The following is an 11,748-nucleotide window of genomic DNA, read 5'->3' as shown; positions in this document are numbered from 1 at the left end:
TCACCAAGGAAGCTTACATTGTAATGCTAAATGAAAACACTCCCGTTGGCACAACTATTTTTAGGGTGAACGCAACTGATTTGGATGAAGGTCAGAACAGCGAAATAGTTTATTCATTAGGGCATGACGTCAATGATAAACTGCGTAAACTTTTTAATATTAATCCAGTCACAGGAGAAATCGTTGTGACCGGTCTCTTGGATTTTGAAGTTAAAGATAAATATGAGATTGATATTCAAGCATCTGACAAAGGAATCGTTCCTCTAACAACAGATAAAAGTTTAACTATAAAAATTGCTGATGTAAATGACAATTCCCCTCAGATAGAAGTGACATCATTCTCAAGTGCTATTCCTGAGGACTCCAAACCCGGCACAACGGTAGCTTTAATAAGTGTCTCTGATTTAGATTCTGAAATTAATGGGAGAGTCACATGTTCATTACCTGAGGACATACCTTTCAAATTAATGCCGTCATCACAAGAAAATACATACACATTAGTGACAATATCATCTCTTGACAGAGAGACAATTTCTCGCTATGACATCACATTAGAAGCCAAAGATGCTGGTCAGCCACCACAATCTTCTGTTAAATCTATAACTGTACACGTATCAGATGTTAATGACAATGTTCCAGAGTTTTCTTTTTCTCCTTATTCATTTTATGTGATGGAGAATAATGCTCCAGGCAAATCTTTATTTTCTGTGTCTGCCTCTGACAAAGACACAAGTGAAAACAGTGTAGTCAGTTATCAAATATGGAGAGATGGTGTAGAAAACAAATATGCATCTTTCATTAATATAAACTCTGAAAATGGGGAGATTTATGCGCTAAAGAGCTTTGATTTTGAAACTGTTAAAACATTCCAGTTCAAAATTGCTGGTCAAAGACAATGGGAACGTTTCACTTTCAGCAACAGCGACTGTGATTGTCAAAGTTGTGGAGCCCAAAGAGGCTTTTGCAGCTTCTGATGTGAAAAAAACAGTAAATGAAGAGGAGGAAAACAATGTGACATTTTATTTGATCATCACTTTGGGCTCGGTTTCAGTGCTTTTTGTCATCAGCATCATCGTGTTAATTGTAATGCAGTGCTCTAAATCGACAGACTATTCGTCCAAGTATTTACAGGACACAAATTACGACGGGACTCTGTGTCACAGCATCCAGTACAGATCTGGAGACAAACGGTACATGTTAGTTGGACCCAGAATGAGTATTGGCTCTACTATAGTCCCGGGCAGTAATAGGAACACTCTAGTGATCCCAGATCGCAGGAGGAGAGGTTCTGGGGAGGTAAGAAACTTTAAAGGTTGATATATTTTTATTTTTATGTGTATTTTTATGCCATTACCATTTAGATATAGATTGTGGTGAAAGAGTTGCATCAACCTCTTATACATGCATTACTTGGACAGTGGATTTCTGGGTCCCAACATACTTTGCATGGGATTGGATCAGAATAGTATATGTTGAAATGTTTCTAAGTGAAGGATGTACTCACTAGTGTTTAATTTTCAGATTTAGAAGAGTTCATGTTGTTGCCATTTTTATGATTATTATTGTGCTGAAGCATGGATCTTGTACTTAGATCGTGGGCCTCTATGAAGACCATGGTGTTGCTTTACTAAATATGCAGTAGCTGTGCAAATGTCAGTGCAGTGTGTCTTTTCTTGTTTACTCTTCTCATACATTACAGTTAGTTGAAAATATTTATTAAAAATATATAAAACCATTTTTTGAACTGAAGATTAATTAGATATTTTGTGGTGAAATTCAAAGAATAAGTGAAGTTAAACGGATGTCTTTTCATTGAATTAATACGATTATTATTTCATGGTACATCCTATCTTTATTTATTTATTTATTTATTTATTTAGATGATGATGATGATGATGATGATTAGTAGTAGTAGTAGTAGTATGGTGGTCTATGTTTTTTTTCTTACATATGTTTAGGTAAACTAAGACTTACATTTTATAAGTAATAATTGTTATACAATCCTTGTTCTAAAGCTTTTAGTAAAAGAAGAGTGTTATAGAGTAGTCCATACTCTGAGAATTATTGGCCTTACACATCATGTTTTGTGAACTCCATGTACAGTATATGATATACTATGATAGCTTTACAATGTGAATTAAAGTTAGAATGTTTGTTAATAAGCTTCAAGTTCACATAAATATTGAGTGACAAATGATCCAGCTACTACCTGTTTGTTATAAAATGAATTACTTTCATAAAATGATTACTTTTCATTTCCAGTGAACTATGAACTAGCATACACTCTAATGCCATTGATTATTTGTTTAAAATTTCAACGTTCATGATTGTAACTAGGCTACATAAAGTGGACGGTTTTGGTTGGCATGAGATATAAAACTACAATACTACTGCAGTGGCTTGTAAACAATTAAAATCACTTCTGTGCGCCATTTGGACATACATCTCTTGTCTTAAATATGACTTATTTAAATGTTCATGTTATTCCACTTTGTTCATTTTTAGAATGTTTATCATTTTGTCAGACAAACCTGTTATTCGACTTAGCTTGTCTATTGTTTTAATTTTTCAGTTACGTTCGTTTGCAGTGAAAAATAAATTCGCATGGTGTCAGTGCGCACCAAAAATACGGACCTGACGTGGCATCGTGTGTTGGCAGTTTCATTCGCTCTCTTCATCAGTTCGTTAAGAACGCCGAGGACATTGCCTTCACAATCGCCAAGAGCTACCTGCTTCGTACGTAAGGATTTTCTAACATAAACCATGATTTTGATGGTCAGCGCTTAACTTTGTTATGGGTCAACATTTTAGAGTGGAACATCTTTAAACGCCGTTTTAATTTCCTGCAAAATGCAACAAAGGGCGCGTTCGTCATGGCGCCGCAGACTTTTATTCATGGCACTGGGAATACTGCTTTGGAGAGAGGTATGCGCACAGATACGATATTCTCTTTCTGAGGAGCAAAAAGAAGGATCTGTGGTCGGGAACCTTGCGAAGGATTTAGGTCTCGATACCAGAACGTTAAAGGAGAGAGGATTTCGGATCGTTTCAACCTCAGGCGACTCGCTGTTCACGGTAAATCAGAAAGACGGGATTTTAAGTGTAAATGGGAAAATAGATCGCGAGGAGGTGTGCGAGAGAAGCGGCTCGTGTGTCATCAATCTAAAAATCGCACTAGAAAACCCCTTAGAGATTCACTACCTGTCGATTGAAATTGTGGACGTCAATGATCATGCCCCGACATTCCCGGAAAAAGAAAAGCGGTTGGAAATATCGGAATCAGCCCTACCTGGAGCTCGGTTTCAGTTACAGGCGGCGCGGGATCCCGATGGCGGAATGAACTCTGTTCAACAATATAAACTCAGTCATAATGATAATTTCCGCATAGAGGTTAAAGATCGCGGAGAAGATCGCAAAATGCCCTTTTTAATTCTTCAAAAGCCTTTAGATAGAGAAACAAGCCGTAGACACAAGCTAGTCCTCACTGCGCTTGATGGAGGGCGACCCCCAAAGTCTGGGACAATGGATATAATAGTTGACGTTTTAGATGTTAATGACAATATGCCAGTTTTCACACAAGAAGTTTACTCTGTAACGCTTCAAGAAAATGTCCCTGTGGGCACAACTGTTATACAGGTTAATGCTACTGATATGGATGATGGTCCAAATGGAGACATTTTTTATTCGTTTGGAAAGGATATAGACAGTAGGCTTACAAAACTTTTTGATTTAAACTCCAGGACTGGAGAAATGACTGTGATCGGTCAAATAGATTTTGAAGAGATGAATAACTTTGAAATAGATATCCAAGCATCAGACAAAGGAAGCGCTCCTCTCACATCAGATAAGAGTATAACCATAAAAATCATTGATGTAAATGACAATGTGCCCGAGATAGAAGTCACATCTTTTTCAAGTGCAGTACCTGAAGACTCTAAAATTGGAACTACAGTGGCTTTAATCAGCGTCAGTGATTTGGACTCTGGTGTAAATGGAAAAGTGTTGTGCTACATAACTGAAGAAGTACCTTTCAGGCTAACGGCATCATCCCAAGATAACATTTACGCACTGGTTACAGCCTCATCTCTTGATAGAGAAACTGTGTCTCGCTATGACATCACGTTAGTAGCCAAAGATGCTGGGCATCCACCTTTCTCTTCATTTAATACTATAACTGTGCAGATATCGGATGTAAATGACAATAGTCCAGCATTTTCAGTTTCACCCTATGCTTTTTATGTGATGGAAAACAATATTCCAGGAAAATCTTTGTTTTCTGTGTCTGCTTCTGATCGTGACTTAGATGAAAATGCTGTTGTACACTATAACATTTGGAGAGACCCTGGAGATGAAAACAAATATGCATCTTTCATTAATATTAACTCTGAAAATGGAGAGATTTATGCACTAAAGAGCTTTGACTTTGAAAAAGTTCAAATGTTCCAGTTTCAAGTTGTTGCTACAGACTCTGGAACTCCGTCTCTGAGCAGTAACGTGACAGTGAATGTGTTTATTCTGGATCAGAACGACAACGTTCCAGTGGTCTTATATCCAGCCAGCGCTAACGGTTCTGCTGAGGGTGTGGAAGAGATTCCCCGTAATGTGAACGCAGGTCATTTGGTGACTAAAGTCAGAGCCTATGACGCAGATATAGGATACAATGGCTGGTTATTATTTTCACTGCAGGAAGTTAGTGACCACAGTCTCTTTGGTTTGGACCGCTATACAGGACAGATAAGGGCCCTTCGCTCATTCACAGAAACAGACGAGGCCCAGCATAAACTGCTCATACTGGTCAAAGACAATGGGAACGTTTCACTCTCAGCGACAGCGACTGTGATTGTCAAAGTTGTGGAGCCCAAAGAGGCTTTTGCAGCTTCTGATGTGAAAAACGCAGTAAAAGACGAGGAGGAAAACAATGTGACATTTTATTTGATCATCACTTTGGGTTCAGTTTCAGTGCTTTTTCTCATTAGCATCATCGTTTTGATTATAATGCAGTGCTCTAAATCGACAGACTATTCGTCTAAGTATTTACAGGATACAAATTACGACGGGACTCTGTGTCACAGCATCCAGTACAGATCTGGAGACAAACGGTACATGCTAGTTGGACCCAGAATGAGTATTGGCTCTACTATAGTCCCGGGCAGTAATAGGAACACTCTAGTGATCCCAGATCGCAGGAGAAGAGATTCTGGGGAGGTAAGAAACTTTACGGTATGATATATTTTTTATTTTTATATGCATTTGAATGCCCATTACCATTGAGATATGGATCATAGTGAAAGAGTTGCATCAAACTCTTAGACATGCATTACTGGATCTGGATAGTGGATTTCTGGGTCCCAACATAGACATACTTTGCATGGGATTGGATCAGAATAGTATATGATGAAATGTTACTAAGTGCAGCGCATACTCGCTAGTGTTGAATTTTCATAAATAGAAGAGTTTGTGTTGTTGCCATATTTGTGGTTGCTATTGTGCTGAAGCATGAATCTTGTACTTAGATTGTGGGTCGCTACATGAAGACCATTGTTTTGCTTTACTAAATATGCAGTAAATTCCAGTACAGTGTGTCTTTTCTTGCTTACTCTTCTTATACATTACAACTAGTTAATAATATTTATAAAAATTATATTCAGCATGTGAAAATGACCTATGCTTGATTTTTTTAAACTGAAGATTAATTAGATATTTTGAGGTGAAATTTATAGAGTAAGTCAAGTTATATTGATATATTTTCATTGAATTTATAAGATTTGTATTTGATGGTACAGTTTGACAATTTCATGTTCAGATAAAACTAGCAAACTTTGCCGAAGTCTGTCTATCTATCTGTCTATCTTTATCTATCGATCGATCGATCGATCGATTGATCGATCGATCGATTGATGATGATGATTATTTAGTGTGGTGGTTTACGCTTTTTTCCCCTACATATAAAATGCAAGTCTTTAAAATTAGTTATATTTAAAAATATGTCATAATGTTATACAATCCAAGTACTATAGCTTTTAGTAAAGGAAGGGCGTCATACAGTAGTCCCTACTTTGAGAATTATTGGCCTTACACATCATGTTTTGTCAACTCCATGTCATACTATGATGGCTTTAGAATGAAAGTTTTCCATTAGAATGTTTGGTAATAAGCTTCAAGTTCACATAATTATTGAGTGACAGTGATCCAGGTACTAGCTGTATGTGTAATACAGTGAACTTCTTTTTGATGCCAATTAACTTTGAACTCCTTTCTAATGCCATTGATAGCTTGTTTAAAAGATCACAAGTTAACGTTTATGATTGTAGACCTGGGCTGCGTTTCCCAAAAGCTTCGTAAGCCTAAGAAGTTCGTAAAAACGATCGTAGGACTGATCTTAATATTACGGTCTGTTTCCCAAAAGCATCGTAACTTAAGTAGCCCTTGAAAATCATTGTAGATCTATGAGTGCTCTGGAGTAATCGTAAAGCCCTAAGTGCATCGTAAGAAGACAGATTTATGCGGTCACCTGCAGGAAAATCGGCAGATTGCACCTTTAACTTTATTCAAGTGCAGTGTAATTATAATAGAAAGCTTTGATTGTACTTTATTGTACACTTTATTACTCGTTTTTATGAATTTATAAATGAAATAATTAAAAACGGCAGAAAAAATAGAAATACACATCTACATTAAATGACTGAACAAAAAATGAATAAAAGAAGTAATGTAGGAAATGTTATTATTATTATGTAAAGTATATTATACGTATTCATATAATGTAATATAATAGTTCTTATATCTGAGTTGTCTGGAACGCAGCATTAGGTTAACATTTCAATAAACGAGCGTGTACTACAATTACGAGCCATTCTATAAGGTGACATTTCAGCACTTGACAAACGGATAGCGACTCCTAAGTAGCACTTAAAGTACGGCTACGTGCGATTGCGTTAAGTGCATTTTTGGGAATCGCACGTGAAACAACGAACGATCATAAAATGATTCGTAGAAAACGCTCTTAAGCTCTCAGATCAATCGATATCGAGAAACGCAGCCCTGGGCTATAAAAGTGAGTTGTTTTGGTTGGCATGAGATATAAAACTACAATACTACTGCAGTGGCTTGTAAACAATTCTAATCAATTATATGCGCCATTTGGACATACATCTCTTGTCTTAAATATGACTTATTTATATGTTCATGTTATTCCACTTTGTTCATTTTTAGAATGTTTATCATTTTGTCAGATAAACCTGTTATTCGACTTAGCTTGTCTATTGTTTTAATTTTTCAGTTACGTTCGTTTGCAGTGAAAAATAAATTCGCATGGTGTCAGTGCGCACCAAAAATACGGACCTGACGTGGCATCGTGTGTTGGCAGTTTCATTCGCTCTCTTCATCAGTTCGTTAAGAACGCCGAGGACATTGCCTTCACAATCGCCAAGAGCTACCTGCTTCGTACGTAAGGATTTTCTAACATAAACCATGATTTTGATGGTCAGCGCTTAACTTTGTTATGGGTCAACATTTTAGAGTGGAACATCTTTAAACGCCGTTTTAATTTCCTGCAAAATGCAACAAAGGGCGCGTTCGTCATGGCGCCGCAGACTTTTATTCATGGCACTGGGAATACTGCTTTGGAGAGAGGTATGCGCACAGATACGATATTCTCTTTCTGAGGAGCAAAAAGAAGGATCTGTGGTCGGGAACCTTGCGAAGGATTTAGGTCTCGATACCAGAACGTTAAAGGAGAGAGGATTTCGGATCGTTTCAACCTCAGGCGACTCGCTGTTCACGGTAAATCAGAAAGACGGGATTTTAAGTGTAAATGGGAAAATAGATCGCGAGGAGGTGTGCGAGAGAAGCGGCTCGTGTGTCATCAATCTAAAAATCGCACTAGAAAACCCTTTAGAGATTCACTACCTGTCGATTGAAATTGTGGACGTCAATGATCATGCCCCGACATTCCCGGAAAAAGAAAAGCGGTTGGAAATATCGGAATCAGCCCTACCTGGAGCTCGGTATCAGTTACAGGCGGCGCGGGATCCCGATGGCGGAATAAACTCTGTTCAACAATATAAACTCAGTCATAATGATAATTTCCGCATAGAGGTTAAAGATCGCGGAGAAGATCGCAAAATGCCCTTTTTAATTCTTCAAAAGCCTTTAGATAGAGAAACAAGCCGTAGACACAAGCTAGTCCTCACTGCGCTTGATGGAGGGCGACCCCCAAAGTCTGGGACAATGGATATAATAGTTGACGTTTTAGATGTTAATGACAATATGCCAGTTTTCACACAAGAAGTTTACTCTGTAATGCTTCAAGAAAATGTCCCTGTGGGCTTAAAATGTTCCTGTTTCAAGTTGTAGCAACAGACTCTGGAACTCCGTCTCTGAGCAGTAACGTGACAGTGAACGTGTTTATTCTGGATCAGAACGACAACATTCCAGTGGTCTTATATCCAGTCAACGCTAACGGTTCTGCTGAGGGTGTGGAAGAGATTCCTCGTAATGCGAAAGCAGGTCATTTGGTGACTAAAGTCAGAGCCTATGACGCAGATATAGGATACAATGGCTGGTTATTATTTTCACTGCAGGAAGTTAGTGACCACAGTCTCTTTGGTTTGGACCGCTATACAGGACAGATAAGGACCCTTCGCTCATTCACAGAAACAGACGAGGCCCAGCATAAACTGCTCATACTGGTCAAAGACAATGGGAACATTTCTCTCTCAGCAACAGCGACTGTGATTGTCAAAGTTGTGGAGCCCAAAGAGGCTTTTGCAGCTTCTGATGTGAAAAACACCGTAAAAGATGAGGAGGAAAACAATGTGACATTTTATTTGATCATCACTTTGGGCTCGGTTTCAGTGCTTTTTATCATCAGCATCATCGTGTTGATTGTAATGCAGTGCTCTAAATCGACAGACTATTCGTCCAAATATTTACAGGATACAAATTACGACGGGACTCTGTGTCACAGCATCCAGTACAGATCTGGAGACAAACGGTACATGTTAGTTGGACCCAGAATGAGTATCGGCTCTACTATAGTCCCTGGCAGTAATGGAAATACTCTAGTGATCCCAGATCACAGGAGGAGAGATTCTGGAGAGGTAAAATTGTGATCTCTAATGGATTTTGTGTTTCTATATATTGTTTGGCCTTACTGTCTTCTCATCACCATATTTAATACATTCAAAATAAACATATGCAGTAATTGTTCATGTCCTAGAAAGAGAAGCTGATCTCTAATATAAAATTGTTCAACAGACTGAAGGACCCTGAATCTGAATGATGAGATTTTGAAAGTTTCAGACCTAGGGACTGAACATATGTATGTGTTTATGTATAATCTGTATATATGTGATGTAGTGTTAGTTCGCTGTTGGAAGAGTATGAAGTCTAGTGTCTCACTAGATTATCTCAATAACTCCAATACAGGGTTTGCTGCAAAAGATGCAAAGATGTATTTGATTTATGCATTTTTTTTTATGTATTTATTTATTTTTTGATAATGTTTTTTAAAGTATTTTATTTTCCATTTTTAAATTTATGAAAATAATGGAGAAAATCTCTCTCTCTCTCTCACACTAATTTATCTGCTTGTAGCATTTATTTCCCCTGACCTTATCTGTATTTGTAAATTGTGTTTATCTATTGTCAGTCTCATTCGTAAATGCTTGCAGATGTGATGACAAATTCTGTCATCATTAACATTCCATCACACTGCACATTCTGATTCCCATTCATTCTCTGTCTGTTATCCATAGCAACACACTCATTACCCTGAGAAAATGAAACATGAACAGGAAATGGAGACAAACCAAGAGAGATTAACAGTATGCATTGGTTGGTCAGCTTGCTGGGTTTTAAACAACTGGGTTTATTACATGAAATGGATTTAGATGGAGAAGTTGATACTGTAATTTAGTCAGCAGATGGTGTCAACAGATTCATCCCCCTGTGAAGAGGACACACAGACTCATGTTTGATTGTGGGAGGCACTCTTAGTTGCGTGTTCTCTCAGTGTGTGTGTAGTGGGTTGTGCTGTCGTGCTTGTCTATGGTTAATAAGATCGTTTCTGTGTAAATAAACATCATATTAATGAGGTTGCTCGTTTTAATGTAGCTCTCCGATGACAGCAAATTTTTTTTTAATCTATTGGAGTTTATTTATGTGCTGAACACCTCAGGCTGTTACTCGAGCATATTTTAGTCCACCAAGCAGACAGGATTGGCCTTATTCCATGTTGCTGAACACACACAGCGCTCCCTCAGCCACAGAGCTTTCATCTCTCTTCTTAAGGTTTTGTTTCCTATTCTATCTTTCCTCACTCTCCTCATCTTTTTTGTTTCCCTTGTAATTTTCATTTGAAGTCTATCAGGCGGCGCAGGATCCCGATGGCGGAATGAACTCTGTTCAACAATATAAACTCAGTCATAATGATAATTTCCGCATAAATGCCCTTTTTAATTCTTCAAAAGCCTTTAGATAGAGAAACAAGCCGAAGACACAAGCTAGTCCTCACCACGCTTGATGGAGGGCGACCCCCAAAGTCTGGGACAATGGATATAATAATTGACGTTTTAGATGTTAATGACAATACGCCAGTTTTCACACAAGAAGTTTACTCTGTAACGCTTCAAGAAAATGTCCCTGTGGGCACAACTGTTATACAGGTTAATGCTACTGATATGGATGATGGTCCAAATGGAGACATTTTTTATTCGTTTGGAAAGGATATAGACAGTAGGCTTACAAAACTTTTTGATTTAAACTCCAGGACTGGAGAAATGACTGTGATCGGTCAAATCGATTTTGAAGATATGAATAACTTTGAAATAGATATCCAAGCATCAGACAAAGGACCTGTTCCTCTCATATCAGATAAGAGTATAACCATAAAAATCATTGATGTAAATGACAATGTGCCCGAGATAGAAGTCACATCTTTTTCAAGTGCAGTACCTGAAGACTCTAAAATTGGAACTACAGTGGCTTTAATCAGCGTCAGTGATTTGGTGTAAATGGAAAAGTGTTGTGCTACATAACTGAAGAAGTACCTTTCAGGCTAACAGCATCATCCCAAGATAACATTTACGCACTGGTTACAGCCTCATCTCTTGATAGAGAAACTGTGCCTCGCTATGACATCACGTTAGTAGCCAAAGATGCTGGGCAGCCACCTTTGTCTTCATTTAAAACTATAACTGTGCAGATATCGGATGTAAATGACAATAGTCCAGCATTTTCAGTTTCACCCTATGCTTTTTATGTGATGGAAAACAATATTCCAGGAAAATCTTTGTTTTCTGTGTCTGCTTCTGATCGTGACTTAGATGAAAATGCTGTTGTACACTATAACATTTGAAGAGACCCTGGAGATGAAAACAAATATGCATCTTTCATTAATATTAACTGAAAATGGAGAAATGTATGCACTAAAGAGCTTTAACTTTGAAACTGTTAAAATGTTCCAGTTTCAAGTTGTTGCAACAGACTCTGGAACTCCGTCTCTGAGCAGTAACATGACAGTGAATGTGTTTATTCTGGATCAGAACTCAGAGCTTTCATCTCTCTTCTTAAGGTTTTTTTTCTATTCTATCTTCCCTCACTCTCCTAATCTTTTTTGTTTCCCTTGTAATTTTCATTTGAAATCTATCTATCTATCTATCTATCTATCTATCTATCTATCTATCTATCTATCTATCTATCTATCTATCTATCTATCTAATTAAGACAAATTGTTGTTAATAAATA

The 11,748-nt window shown here is 37.7% G+C and overlaps 1 pseudogene; it reads left to right on the top strand.

Moving 5' to 3' along the window:
• The first annotated feature begins 7,289 nt into the window (after nucleotides 1-7,289).
• LOC107588387 (protocadherin gamma-A7-like) overlaps nucleotides 7,290-11,748 on the top strand; it is a 31,480-nt pseudogene continuing 27,021 nt past the window's right edge.

Source organism: Sinocyclocheilus grahami, unplaced genomic scaffold (assembly GCF_001515645.1).
Source record: "Sinocyclocheilus grahami isolate Dianchi unplaced genomic scaffold, SAMN03320097.WGS_v1.1 scaffold102.1, whole genome shotgun sequence".
Taxonomy (NCBI): Eukaryota; Metazoa; Chordata; class Actinopteri; order Cypriniformes; family Cyprinidae; genus Sinocyclocheilus; species Sinocyclocheilus grahami.
The sequence above is the reverse complement of the archived record's forward strand: the minus strand, read 5'-3'. Positions and strand labels throughout refer to the sequence as shown.